Genomic DNA, 16043 nt, shown 5'->3' on the forward strand with positions numbered 1-16043 from the left:
TTGCACACAATTTTAATCGGATACATCCATGAAGAGCTGTGCATTATGAATGGTTGTCGCGAACAATTACAGTGTGATGCTTCCATTAAATGAAGAGTCCTTCGCAGTGACAAGGCTAATGTTTATGTTCATAAACAGAATATTCAATGCTTTTTATCTGATAACCCATTTTCGACAGATCAAAGCTGAATGGTTAGTGCTGGTAAGTTAATGGTGTGGTGGGCTGTGTGGAACACAATTGGTTAGTCAATTTTCCATCAACGGAACCTTAAATGCTTAGGGCTACTTGGATTTGTTAAACAGGTTTTTTCATCCTTGCTTATGGAAGAAGGTACTTTTTACAGGTTTTTTTTTCAATAGGGAGGAACACCAGAACACTATGGGAACGTTGTGAAGCAGTTTCTGTCCAAAGTTAGTTATCAGATGATAAGGGTCGCATATTCTGTTTATGAACTTTCTTATGAACATAAACATTAGCCTTGTCACTGTAAAGGACTTTTAATTCAATGGAAGCATCACACTGTAAATTGTTCGTGACAACCATTCATAATGCGCAGCTCTTCGTGGATGTATCCAATTAAAGTTGTGTGAAATGACATGCGAACTTCTCTCCCTAGACATCACTTTGATCATGATGCATTACCGATGCGCTAAACAAATTTTAAGGCACTTTTCTGACACCTCGAAAAGGAGCAAATTGGTACAAGAATTCAGTCATAACTTTTTACTGGTTAAAGATACATCGAAAAAACCTTCACCATTGCATTTCTCGTGCAATTCTAGCCTGATTTGATATATCATATCACCCCCTTCCCATTTAAAATTCTGAAGTTGAATTCAAGATGGTGGACATCAACATGGTTGCCAACTGCATGGGTGGCATCAATGTGGTTCCCCCTTGGCCTGATAACAATTGGTCATCACCATTTCTACGTTGCACGCTGCAGTGGCCTTGTACTGGTGGTGTTAAGTGACTTTTTTAGCCACCCTGTACAGTTAACCAAATTGACCATGTTTTGATAAATGCAAGGCACTTTTCATCAATATTAGATGTCAGAAGCTGTAGAGGTCCAAACTGTGACTCAGATAATTTTCTTGTAAAAGGAAAAATTACAGAAGTTAAATAAAATGTACGAGAGGAAAGGAGATGTAAGGAAGAAATGGAACTCAGATAAATTTAAAGATAAAGAGATTAAAATAAAGTATCAAGAAAGTATTGAGAAGAAGTTACTAGAAAGAAGAGAAACGATACAAGGAGAAGAATCAATTGAAGATAAATGGGAAAGAGTAAAAGTTATATTAACCGAAACAACCCTAGAAGTAGTAGGAGAGCAAACGACCAGAAGAAATGAAGAGTGGTTTGATGAAGAGTGCAGAAATGCAATAAAGGAGAAAAATTCAGCAAGAGAAAAAATGTTACAAAGGGAAACCAGGAATTACTATGAAAAATACAGATTTGAGAAGACAAGCAAATAAAATATGCAACAGGAAGAAGAAACAGATGATACAGAGTAAGATAGTAGAAATTGAACACTTGAATTAACAGAATGAAACCAGAAAACTCTATGCTGGCATTAACAAAATGATGAAAAGAATACCAGATGAATATCAGTGTGGATTTAGATCAAATAGAAGTACAACAGACCAACTATTCATAACAAGACAGATAATAGAAAAGCACTATGAATAAGATATAACCGTCTACATGCTTTTTGTAGATTTCAAACAGGCCTTTGACAGTGCAAGAAGAAAATAATAATTGCAGATCATGAGACAATTAAATTAAACTAGGCAGATAAAAGTTGGAAATGAGATAAGAACTCCTTTTGACATCAACAGCAGAGTAAAACAGGGAGATGGGCTGTCAACTATCCTGTTCACCATTCCACTTCACAGAGCCATTAGTACAATTAACAAACGGCAGACTATATTTACCAAGACTAGTCAAATCTGCACCTATGCAGATGATATAACAATCATAGGAAGGATAGAAAATTCAATGAAACAAGTATTTCAAGAACTACAGGTAAACACCAAAAAGACAAAATGTATGATTGTATCACCTAAAAGCAGATATAGACAAATACACAGCATACAAATACAGGATGCAGAAATACAAACAGTTCAAAGCTTTAAATACCTGGGAATGGTAATAAATAACAACAATCAAATGAGCAAAACAATTTTGGACAGAATACAAGCAGGTAACAAAGCATACTACACAAATCTACAGTTATTAAAGAGAAAGCTAATCGACAGAACTAAAATGAAAGCATATAAAACATTAGTGAGACCAGTACATACAGCTCTGAAGTGTGGACTCTCTAGAAGGAAGATGAAAACCACTAGAGAGTCAGAGTTCTTGAAAGAAGAATAATCAGGAAAATCTATGAACCCATAAGGACGAATGATGAATGGAGAATCAGAAATAATGATGAAATAGATGGAATATTCCCCAGGGCAGGCTGCAGGTGGTAGATAAAGAACCACTATCAGATATGGTGGTTAGCTGCGAATAAGGCAATGCCAAATAAGCAGTCCCGGACCGAGGCAGCAGTGTACAAATAAGAAACCAGCTGACAGAAGAATTTGAAACCAAACAAGGATTGCGTCAAGGGATACCTTGTTATGCATGCTATTCAATGTTGCACTGGAAAAGGCTGTCAGGGAAGCAGGCATAGTGGAACCATAATAAACAAATCAGTGCAAATTATGGCATATGCAGATGATATAGTAATAATAGCCAGAACAAGAGCATTACGTGAACCTGTAGCTAACCTTCTCACCGCAGCACAAAAAATGGGACTCTCAGTAAATGCAGCTAAAACAAGTTATATATATATATATATATATATATATATATATATATATATATATATATATATATATATATATACAGGGTGTTGCAAAATACCTGTTACAACGCTTGGGAGGTGGTTCGACAAGTAAAAACGAGGAAAAAATGTCGAAATCGGCACCATTTGCGAGTGACAGGCGTGCGAAAATCGCCTCACACCATGCGTAAAGTACAATAACTCAAGAAGGAAGAAAGATATCAATGTCGGAATAAAAGAATACAAACAAAATCGTGCCTGACGAATACAATGGTGCAGCAATTGAGGCCCAGTGTAAATTGCGCAAGGTGACTCTCAAAGAAAGTGGGGAATCCCGATGGAAAATATAGGAAATTTACTACTATTTTCTACATAATGTTGAGATCGGAATGTAGGCAGAAAAAAATGACGACGTATGTCCACATGTCCCACTACTGCTGGGACACCGTCCCACACTCGGGAAATAGGAAATTCACTCGAAAATGACGCTATGCCGTCAAATTACGCTCAGATTGATTTCAGCTAATTGGTACAGAAAGCTCCACTAGAGGCGCTGTGAGTGTAGGTCACCTGTTACGTATTAGTGTTGGTGGATACTACGTAGAGACTGTAGTCGACCGTTGTTTTTCCTGTCTTGTTCTGCGTCTCGCAGCGTGGAGTTTAGTCTGGCGTGTGTGTATGGTTGAATTGCGCTAAGGAATACTGTACGTAGAGTACGTATTCCCGTGTTCTTTCTCGGTTTGCAACAACTGCGTGGACACCTGTGTGACATTACGTGGGTGCTAATCACGGTAGTTGTGATCCGTCACTCGGAGGGAAAGTGCCCCTGTTTCTGGGCAGTTCTCGAACAAGACAATGGTGGAGTACTCTACCCACGAGCTTGCTGATATGCATCTCGTTTATGGAGAGGCAAACCGAAACAGCCGTGAAGCACGTCGTTTGTATCACGAACGTTTTCCCAATAGGCGATTACCAGCACATGCACTCTTTCAAAGACTTGATGCTCGACTGCGTGAAACTGGATCTCTACTACCCCGTAGGTGGGATTGTGGAAGACCCCGCACTGTGCGCACTGTGCAATTTGAAGAGGACGTGTTGGACGCGATACGAGACCATCCTGACACCAGCACACGTGTCATTGCTCGTACTCAACAAACCCACCATAGCAATGTGTTCCGCGTTCTTCGAGAGGAGGGATTGCACCCATACAAATTGCATAAGGTGCACCACATACTGCCCACGGACTTTCCCCTACGCATGGATTTCTGCCAATGGTACGTGCAACAAACTCTTTCCATTCCAGAGTTCCCAACAATAGTTTTGTGGACCGATGAGGCAATGTTCACCAGGGACGGCATGTTCAATAGCCACAACAGCCACGTCTGGGATATGGACAATCCGCATGCAATCATTGTGCGCCATCATCAACATAGGTTCGCAGTGAATGTGTGGTGTGGCGTAGTAGGTGACCACTTGATAGGCCCGTACATTTTGCCATCTACTTTGTGTGGTGGGAATTATCGGGTGTTTATACATGACGTATTACCTGAACTTTTGGAAAACGTGCCACTGGCAGGTAGACAACGTATCTGGTTTCAACACGACGGCGCCCCCGCACATTTCGACCGGGGAGCCAGAGCCTTACTCAACGATATTTTCGGCGATCGTTGGATTGGCAGGGGTGGACCTTTACCGTGGCCACCTCGTTCCCCCGACCTCACACCACTGGATTTCTTTGTGTGGGGAGAAATGAAAAGGCTCGTGTATGAAACCCCTGTGGAAAGTGCTGAGGATCTCGTTGCTCGTGTTAGTGCCGCTGCTGGGACAATTGGTGACATGCCAGAGGTATTTGCACGTACCAGACAATCAGTGCTTCGCCGATGCCATCTTTGTCTTGAAGTCAATGGCGGACATTTTCAACGTCGTCTCTGAGTATACCGGTGTTTGTGTGAGCCCCTATCAGCACCACATAGTGTCCTTTAGTGAAAGGTACGAGTGAAGATGCTGGATATCGCTGTACTTCATACCGTCGATCTGCATGTGCGGAGGTTGTGCGCTTCTCAGTGGAATCCCTTCCAGATGTGCTGTGCCTGGAAATGTTACATGCCATTGTGTGCGTTTTCTCGCCATTCTCCGTCTTCATTCCTTCGAGGATTACCCACTTTCTTTGGGGAGCTCTCTTGTAGTATATGTACAGCCTAACAACATGTGGCCATTGTTTAACTTTTGTTTTTCGTACTGCAAAGTAGTGTGTCAACATTAACCCAGATAAGCCTCTTGTCCTATATAAAGGACACCGTGCCTTTTCTTACGTAGACACCTGTGGAAACAGTTTCCGCCTTTACGGATAGATGGCATTATAGTTACCTTTTCACGAAGGTCTCTTCTTTGTGTTTGCACGTTATTTGCGTCATTCTTTGTTGTTGTGTGGAGTCCTGGCATTATTGAAGTCACGTGTAAGTTGAGCGGTGATGGAAGACAGCAGTTTTGGATTTGAAAGGTAATAATTTCAAGGAATTTTTATATTTTAAGTACTTTTAAGTGTGTTATTGTACCGAGGAAGGTACAAACCTATGAAAAATGACACATTGCATGTTGCAGTGCTTTGTTGCCACTTTCTTAGTACGTTAGTACAGCAGTGTCCTACATGTAGGTCACCAGGCCTATAGGGAAGCCCCGTGTCATGCTTAATAGTATTGTACGGTTCAATATTTTCAGGGGTCTCTCCCTAAACGAAGTTCTGGAGTTGCTGAATGACGATGAGGACAGTTTTGCCAAAGGACCATCTTTTGATATTACACTATTTCCTCCAGATAATGCATGTGATGACGTAACAGATGAAGACTCCGGAGAGGAAGAATCACCTGTAATTGACAATATGCCAGGGAGTCAGTTGCGTGCAGAAGGCAAAAGCGTTGTCTTGCTGTATGCAGATGTGCTTCACAAATTTGGAAATTTTCCCTTTCAGCTCTTTTTCGACAATTATTTTACATCCATTGAGTTGCTTGAAGAACTGCAAGCAAGAGGTATTAGGGCTACAGGGACTCTTAGGAATGATCGAATACGTGACGCCCCGTTGCAATCAGCAAAGGAGTTCAAGAAAACTGCCAGAGGTACTGTTGACTTCGTAAAACTTGAAGACGAAGGAATACTGATTGCAAGGTGGAATGATAATAATGTGGTAACAATGGCTTCAAATTATTCCTCTGTACATCCGCTGCACAATGTAAGTCGCTATTCTCAGAAAGAAAAGAAGCGTGTGATTGTAAAGCAACCACACCTTATCCACACATACAATAAGTACATGGGAGGTGTGGATCGCGCGGACCAAAATATTGCTCTTTATAGAACCTCAGTAAGAGGGAAGAAATGGTATTTCAGCCTTCTTTCACATTTCCTTGACATGTCAGTACAAAATGTATGGCAATTGCATAGACATGATAACGGAAAACTGGACCACCTCACTTTCCGGAGAAGAATTGCCTGCTATATGTTGCAAAGAACTGAACGTACAGCAAAATCACAGGGAAGGCCATCACAGAGATTAAATATAGATACACGGTATGACCGTCTTGATCACTGGGTTGTTCAACAGGATAAGCAAACCAGATGCAGACAGTGTCATGCCAAAACTACTACCCGATGCATGAAATGTGATATAGGACTGCACGTGAAATGCTTTGTGCTCTACCATACAAAATAAGTCCTATGAAACAAACTACAGTGAAAATTTTATTCCCCATGTAGCAATAAACCTAAATTCAAAACCACAAATGTCTGTATATTTACTAATTTGTAGAACGAGATGTATCAATCATAGTGTATCAATACAAATGTGCATATCTTACTACATTTTTCACTTATATTCCAAACAGTGATTGTAATATGTCTACTGTAGTAAATAAGTATTGTGCAACCTATAGTGCCTGGTGACCATTACTGCCATGATTAACTTTAATAGAAACATTCACCTCCTTTGAGCCTGACGTTCTATATATAGGACATAGGATATAGCAACATTCACCTCCTTTTAAACCTGACGTCCTATATATAGGACATAGCACAACTTGTAGCATAATATATGTATTGCAGCATAATTCATAAAAATGTGTTCAATGACATCCAAACGTTACAATGTAATCTAATTTTGAGCAAAAACTCATTTTTTTTTTCACCGGCTTAACTGGGTTAAGGGATTGAAAACTTTTTTTTATGATTTTCCAGTATTTTTTTCCATTTGGGATGGTGTCCCAGCAGTAGTGAGACATGCGACAAATTGGTTTCTTTTCTTCGAACCGCAATGTGAACCGTGTACAACAGGAGATTTGCAGTTATTTTCCTATTTCCCGGGTGTGGGACGGTGTCCCAGCAGTAGTGGGACATGTGGACATACGTCGCCATTTTTTACTGGCTACATTCCGATCTCAACATTATGTAGAAGATAGTAGTAAATTTCTTGTATTTTCCATCAGGGGATTCCCCACTTTCTTTGAGAGTCCCCTTGCGCAATTTACACTGGGCCTCAATTGATGCACCATTGTATTCACCAGGTACGATTTTGTTTGTATTATTTTATTCCGACATTGATATATTTCTTCCTTCTTGAGTTATTGTACTTTACACATGGTGTGAGGCGATTTTCGCATGCCTGTCACTCGAAAACGGTGCCGATTTCGACATTTTTTCACATGACATTTTTTCCTTGTTTTTACTTGTAGAATCACCTCCCAAGCGTTGTAACAGGTATTTTGCAACACCCTGTGTATATATATATATATATATATATATATATATATATATATGGAAATAAATAAAGTGTCTACTACTACAGCAACTTTTGAAGTTACGGGCTCTCTTTTGAGAGAGTTTGGGAATTTAAATACCTTGGCACATATATAACTGAGAAGGGAGATTTTCTGACAGATTAAACACAGGATAAGTATGGCAAATAGAAGCTATTTTGGACTCGGGGAAAATATATTAAGTATCAGTTTCAGTTTATCAGAAGGAAAACAAAAGTTAAACTACACAAAACATTAATAAGACCTATTTTAGTGTATGGATGTGAATCATGGATAATAACCAAGAAGGTTGAGTCAATGATCGGAAGCTTTGAAAGGAAGATTCTGAGGAGGATCTATGGGCTGATATATGAAAATGGATTATGGAGAAGAAGACATAATATGGAACTATATCAGCTTTATCAGGATATAGAAATTGTGAAGGAAATTAAACTATCACGGCTAAGGTGGTTGGGGCAGATATACATGGTGTGTATGAAGATTACATTTACGAATACAAATGGGCAAAGAAAAGTAGGAAGACCACCTTTAAGGTGAGTTGATTCGGTGGAAGAGGACCTGAGTGTGCTGGGAATTAGGAGTTGGAGAAGGAAGGTTGTGAATAGAGATGGATGGAGGAAGATTCTGAAGAAGGCCAGGATCTGTGATGAACTGTAGTGCCAGGAAAGAAAAGAAGAAGAAAGATGGAATATTTACAATATATAGTTCGATTCATAAAATCACAAGGAACCAGATGGAAGGGGCATATGAAAAGAATGGGAGGGGAAAGATTGCCAAAGATAATAATGAAAGAAATAATGTATTCAAGGGAAGAAGTCATCCACAACCTAAAGAAGATGGAAATAAGAGAATGGGAGAGAAAAATACAAAATAGAGAAAAATTGAGGCACGTGTGGAAGATGCCAAGGCCAACACCCAGCAGGGGCTGTAGAGCTGGATGGTAAGTTAAGGTAAGGTAAGGTAAGTAGCTAATATTTAGACACTGCTTGCAACCCTCAAATGCATGCATGATCTAGAGGGGAGGCAAAATTCATATTTTGTGGATCCACACACAAAGGAATAGGATGAGGAAAAGTGCCAAAAGGGTGAATAAACTAAGATATGTGAGGTAGGAGACAGAAAACACTTACCACCAATAAGAAATTGTTCCTTATTCTGCGGTATGGCCACATGTTCACGAAGTACGAACACAGACACAGACATGTCGGATGTACCAATGCCTTCAACTGTGAGTGGTGGGATGAGGTTGGGGCCAAGACTACTAGAAGGAAAGGCTGGGGTCAGACACGCCTCTTTTCGTGACTGCCGCGGGTGTGACGTCATTGGGCGGACAAAACCCAGCTGAGTCTTTACCCCATACGGAAAGAAACGTGGAAAGGCTGATCTGTTTTGTTATTTTCGCTCCTTTTTTCTTGTATTTCTCGATTGTTGGGTTCAGGGTGCGAAATACTGGAGGGGACGAGGGCGATTTCCCCCCACCAACAATCTTGGCCACAAAAAAAAAAACCACCAATAATTTCCCGGGGGAAAGAGTTTTTGTTGTAACAATGAAAAGATAAGCAATTACTTTAAATTTCAAATATACTTTACTAAGAATAATATTGAAAACACACACAAATTAGTGTAGTTGTGAGTGTTGAATGCTTTCTGTCTCAAGAGATCATTAACAAATCTACATCAATACGCACAGTAAAAGTAAAACAAGAATGCAAAACAATAATAACTATGAAATCTAATTGATTTATATTAACATAGTGCACAAACTAAACAAAAACTTACACATAATAAAACAACTTCAACTGCCATAATTTATTAACATCTTTAACTGGTTAGTAAAGGAATTAGTTAGCTGCTTTACACTATCTGATATGTATGAAAGTAACAAATTAATTTCTAATTAATAATCACAATAATTATTTTAATTGAGTAATTTATTTTTACTTTTAATAACATTACAAATATGTACATCGTATAATTCACACATATGTTTGTGGGGAGGGGGGTTGTAGGTTACGAACTTTCTCCCCCTCACCAGTTTTCAATGATTTCGCACCCTGGTGGGTTGTGAGGTGTTGCAGTTCACAATGCCTTCAGTGAGGTGTTGCGACGTGTCGTGATCTCCGATGAAAAAATAAAAACAGCGGGCGACAATATATAACTGAACACATCGCATCTAACGAGACTTGTTAGTGGATTGCAATACCAGTAGTCTCATTACACAACATCAGGCTACCATACACTTCAAAATACACAACTTGCTATTTATATACGAGTGATGCTTAAATGACAACGTAGTTCAACTTCCGTCCTCCATTGTTCTATTATTTATTCAATCAAATTTTCATCACAATCCCCCCACCCCCAAGTTAAGTGGACTCAACCAGCTTTCACATACCCGCCTGTAGGCACCCCTGTTCGACATTCCACTGATTATATATACGTTTTAAAGTGACCCTCGACTTTCTTCAGTTCTATGTCTCAAGTTTTCGTTCAGTGAAAAGTTTTTTAAAGTGTGTGTTACATAATACACATGGAACTTCCTCACATTCCTCCCTGTGTAGTTCAAAGATTCATAAGACTCAGAATTGTAATCTGAATAAGGAAAATTAATTAAGAAATAAATACCAATAGTCGAAGCAAAGTTACCAAATTTGAAGAAGTTAAGTGAAAACAGCTCCTCTCTCACTCCTAAAAGAGAGCAATAGACGAGATTGTTTTCTTTTACATATTCAACTTATCCATAATTTTGGCTTTCTGCCTTTCTTTATTTAACAAAATTATTTTACGCATTCAACATATATATTTTTCTTTCTGCCCTAACAAAATGCATTACTAGGTGTATTAACCGCAATTTTACATGAAACTAATGTTTCACAGAGGAATGTGACGACTTATAAACTACCGATAAAATGTGTGCGTAAATGGCTGTGTAATCCAACTGTAAGGACATACGTTATGTCGGATCCTAAGTAAGTCTGTATTCACTCCCAATTAGCTTCTGGGCATAATTACAGCTCTTTTTTGTTCATAATTACTGCTTTGATTCGGCTGCGAAACCGGAGCGTAGAGCGATCTGTCCGCGCGTGACGTCACGCCTGACGTCAAGGACCACATGATCAGGTATGGCCCCAGCCTTCTACTCTACTAGTCTTGGGTTGGGGCAGGGGTGGTGAGATGGGTCTGGGTGGGGAAGTTACTGGGTGGCTTTGTTCAGGCCAGGTGGTTTGGTTGCACCCATGGCTGATAAGTAGGCTTTCTTCCATCTTTTGCAAAGTGAGGTGTTGGCTGATTGGGGTAAGAGATGCATGAACGCTACCAGGAAGCAGTTGTTGAAAGGAACATTGTGGTGGTTGGTATGGATGGCGACAGTGAAGTCCAGGTTGTGGGTGGAGGAGCGGTGGTTATTGATTCTGAGGATTGAGGGCTGTTGATGTTTCCCCCAGGTAAAAGTCACCCCATATGTTGCAGATGAGGAAGTGTGGCAGGTTCCTTTGGGGTGGAGGGTGAATTTGCCAGTGGCCCTGTGCACCTAGAGGGTGTGAGATGTGATGAGAATGGGGCAGGTTTTGCACCTAGGATGGTTGCATTTGTGGGCTGGAGGAATTGGTTGTGTGGTGAAGGGGTTTTGTGGACCAGGATGTTTTGGTGGTTGGGGGCATTTGAAATCCACTCTGGGCTTGTTGGGAAAGATTTTTCTGGTTTCAGGATCACTATGGAAGAAGTGAAGAGAGAAGAAGAAGAGAGCGTAGTGTGTTCTTGATTTTACTGAGGTGGGGGTGATATTGGGTGATGAGTGCAGGCACGTTGGTGGCAGGTTTCTTGGTGGTGGTGTGTGAGGCAGCTTGGGATATTTGTTTGGTGACCAGGGTGGAGGGTGTGATATATCCACAGTTGACCAGGGCTTGGTGTAGGCAGAGGTTGTAATTCTGATGGGAGGTGGGTGACCACTGCTCCACCCACAACCTGGACTTCACTATCGCCATCCATACCAACCACCACAATATCCCTTTCAACGACTGCTTCCAGGTAGCGATCATCCATCTCTTAACCAAATCAGCCAACACCTCAGTTTGCAAAAGATGGGAGGGGGTCTACATATAAGCCATGAGTGCAAGCACACCACCTGGCCTGAACAAGGCCACCCAGTAACTTCCCCACCACATCCCGATCCCCACCCCCAACCCATCTTCCCCCTGCCCCACCTCATCCCACCACTCACAGTTTTCGACAAGCCTCGTGACATAACAGTGTTTTTTACGTACTTCTACTTCTTCGATCAAGACCTGGCAACTCTGCAGGTCTCTAACTTCCAGTTCCATCTTTTCTTCAACTGATGATTCAGTTCATGTCTGCAAAAACTTGACTATATCTACTGTCTGGTGAGAGTTTCCTTTCTCCTTCTTTGCTTTTTATTTAGCCCTTTTGGCCCTCCTTTCTTTTATCCATTTTTTTTCACTTTTGGTATGAATCCTTTCATGTATAACTCTCATCAACTGAACCGCCTGCGATCCCTCATTGTTTCCTACACCAAAAGCTACATGTTTCCTGCACTCCTGCTTGATATTAGGCCTAACACCCAAATGCCTTCTTCCACCATACCCCCAAGTATAAAACCCACAATTTTCCCACTAGCGAGGAATTTCACTATTGAACTGACCCACGCTATGTACCAAACCCAGCTAAATCACACCCGACAACTGTCCATTTCCATCAAATCCCTTACCAAAATCCTGTTGTTGACCCCAGGTAACCACCACCACAAAATAGACTCCTCCTGGCACACCACCCATTCCATCGCCAGTGACCTTAACACTAAACACCTCTATAAACACTGTCTGCACTCTTCCCCTTCCACTCCCACTGAAATTCAGTACCAAACAAACATGCCCACTATTACCGAACCACCCCTCCCCCCAAAAATCTGATTTGCACCTGCACACATCACACATTGGGAAATAACCAGTACACAGACAACACCACCCCCACCAGATCCATAACCACCAACAATCCCAAACCACTCTACTAAACTTGCCACTGACGAAATAGCTGTTTTATACCAAGGCCTTACCTTCTCCCCCCCCCCCTACCAAAAACTCCACAATCAATTCTGCCTGCTTTTTGACATACACACCTTAGCTGCAACTTCCGATGGCAACATTTCTGGGCTAAAAATCCTTCGCTCCAAACTAAACAAAGGAAACCCACCCTAGCCTGATCCAATTTGGCTCTCCCTCCTCCCTAGATCCTTCCCTCCCCCAGCCTACCAGCCATTCCCTGGAAAGGTACATCAGTACCATCACTTCACCACCTCTGACACTTCATTCCTAAATGATCTCCACAACCAACAATTTTTTTAAAAAAATATTATACCTTACTCAAAAATTGAGTTGAAAGTGCTAAATTCTTTGTATGAGAGTTCAGAATATAGCAGAAAATATTTTGGTACCATTTCCAACCCTAAAGTAGTTGTGTTACCTACTGTGGGGTGGAGGCAAGGTCCACTGTTAATTAAAAAAAAAAAAAATGTTTTCTCCCATCTTTATTTTTCTTCTAATTATAGTATAAATACAGTGAAATCGCAGTTATACATCTTACAATATTATATTTTTCTCATTGACCTTTTTTCTCCTGGCAGTCTTTGCAAATTCCCCTAAGGTTGTGTACTATTATAGTTCAGTTATACGATTTTCAGATGCACGATTTTTCCAGTTATATGTTTAACAAATGTTCAGACCCAACAAGACAAACACTTCAGTTACATGATTTTCACAACTGCTTGTTCAAAAGAATTCTGCTCTTGGAAAGTACGATTTTTGTGAAGATGACATGTGCCACCTATTCCCACACAGGTTTTCTTATGGCCTCCCCAATGGTGCAGTGGTTGTGTCCTCACCTTGTAATCAAGGGGTTCCAGGTTCGATACCAGGTGGAGGCACATAGTGGTTCAGATCCCACTTTAAACTGTAGGTCCAGTCCCGATTAAAGTGGACTTAAAACACCAAATCAATCCAATCCAATTATCAGCTACAACTACAGGATACGACTTTCGATTTGGAATTCTATTTTTGGTGCTTATGTCGAAGGGTAGGGGTGCAGCAATGCACTTTTAAACCAGATTGGTCAATGGTAAATTATCCTGTTTTTGTTCCTTGCATTAGGTTGGGCAAGTCATATCGGCCTGAAGCAGATCAGAAATCGGTATCTCTCAAGCTGGCTGGTGCCACACCTCCCAGCCTGTCATAGACAATACAAGGCAGAAGGCTACGTGGGTTCATTCTTGGTGGGGACGTAAGAAGTGCTCTTTTCGCTTTCTGTCCATCAGGGAGGTGCGGTGATTGCAATGTGTGACCCTCCCCCTTCAATATGACTGCTGCAAAAGCAAGGAAGAAGAAAAGGGGAGGGAAGGGAGAGGTTGCCTTGTTACCAAACTGTCTTCTGGCAAATATTGGGCTCGTTCCTAAAGTTGTAACGAAATGCACGAGTTGCATGAAAACACTTGGTCTCATGAACCTGGTGAAACTAGTTATTGTACAGACTTAAGGAACACTCTAAGAGAAAACATCAGTCACAGAAATTTTCAGTGTGGTGTCCAAAGGAAGATAACATATCTGGTAGAAATAAACTCTACTACATTCAAATTAATCATCTTTAAGGCACACTAATGTTACATATGTTGCTTCATATCACTCTCCGTTCAAATTATAGCATATTTTCCGAACTAGTGCAGTTTGAAGTCATCAAGCACACACAGTAGTGTGTTGCATGGACAGGATTTCACTAGAGTGAAAATTAGTTTCCACGAACGATGCTAGATAGCATACAAAATTGAGAGGTTCTTTGCTCAAGTGAAAAATGCTTGAACAGACCAAACGAGCAGTATACATTTGGAACCCAGTAGTACACGTACAACTGTAATTTGTCTGTAGTAGTGTAGTAATATGGATCATGAAGTGAAAGATGCAGTATGCTGTCTTGAAGTCGTTGAAAACATGGTGAAGGTGCAGAATAGTAATGTCTACTGTTCAGTTTTTGGCTGTAAATAGTTTTATATGTGAGAACATGTGAAAAGTTTTCATGTGATTACATTCCGAGGAATCGACAAAATGAAATTTGCTTATAAATCAGGGAAAGCAAAACTGATTGGCAGAAGACAGGAATGGGAAATGATACTGAAAGGCAGCAAGAAAATTATGAATAATATAAGAGTCTACCCACATCATTTTCCGAAAAAAGATTACATATTACCATACAAGTAAAGTTTGAAATTGTACTTTGTAAATAAGACATGTATCTTATTTTGAAAAGTAATGAAGCATCTTGCCCAGTGCATCCAGATAAATAATGTATTACATATGAAATTTAAAGCCAATGCAAGTCGATTAAGTGTGAAGATGAAAATGTTTCAAGAATGAAATAATGTCTTACATGTACCAGAAAAAGAAAGTAAGCATATTGACATTGCTATTTTATTCACTATGATGTCTTTCTTTTAGTGCAGATAGCCAGTCATGAAACTGTGAATATTATTATTAAACCAGCCTGCCTCTTTGGGGAAAGAACTGCAATGATATGTATGCATTTTTTGCGTGCCCAAGCTTTCCAAGTACAGGAGAATGGCTTTAATTTCAAATCATTTTTCAGAGTCCCAGTTACAACATGAGGTGCAGATGACACAGCACTGCTTTGAAGGACCAGTGCATAAATATTAGTCTCGTTTGTCAACAAGTTTGTCAATGTTTGCAGGAAATGTCATAAACAACTTTGTTAAAATTTGCTTCCACGGTGTTTTTTCACCTTCTATCAGAACATATTGTGGTGCCATTTTGCTGGCGATTCAGTGTGACAATTATGTTACATGGGAGCCAAATCATCAGTATTTGTCTCCCTAGAAATAATGTAAAGTAACATCATCAAAAATTGTGTCCAGGTTAGAAACTATAACAAACATGCTAGTAATTCATGAACATATGTGTACAACACATATATATCAACAGACATAAATACATATTATGTCCATGAGTTTGTTACTGTTTGCAGGAAAATATCATAAACAACTTCATTGAAAATATCATAAACAACTTCATTAAAAATTGCATCTGTGTTGTTTTCTCGCCTTCTATCAGAACATTTTGAATCATCAAAGCAATTCTGGTGGTGATCAAGTGTGCACCTCCCATCACAAGAGAATCAAACCCTTGGTATTTTTTGCTTGTTTTCACAAATGGTTGATGGCAACTACAATTTTTTTTTCTTTCACTAGATATAATGCACAATAACTTCCATGAGTGCTGCAAATGGTCATCCTCTTACATTTGCCTCACCACCCTCGAATTTTCATTTCCTGTTGCCGTTCTCTTGAGCAGACAAAAGAACCTGCAATTTGAAAGCAGCAGTTTAACTCACCCTC

General features: G+C 40.2%; 1 protein-coding gene across 4 annotated transcripts in view; it reads right to left on the minus strand.

Annotated features, from left to right (window-relative positions):
• LOC145984561 (putative protein FAM10A4) overlaps positions 1–16043 on the minus strand; it is a 173153-nt gene that overhangs the window by 95069 nt on the left and 62041 nt on the right. The window lies entirely within an intron of this gene.

This window comes from Lepisma saccharinum, chromosome 2, assembly GCF_977018435.1.
Source record: "Lepisma saccharinum chromosome 2, izLepSacc3.1, whole genome shotgun sequence".
NCBI classification, from domain to species: Eukaryota; Metazoa; Arthropoda; class Insecta; order Zygentoma; family Lepismatidae; genus Lepisma; species Lepisma saccharinum.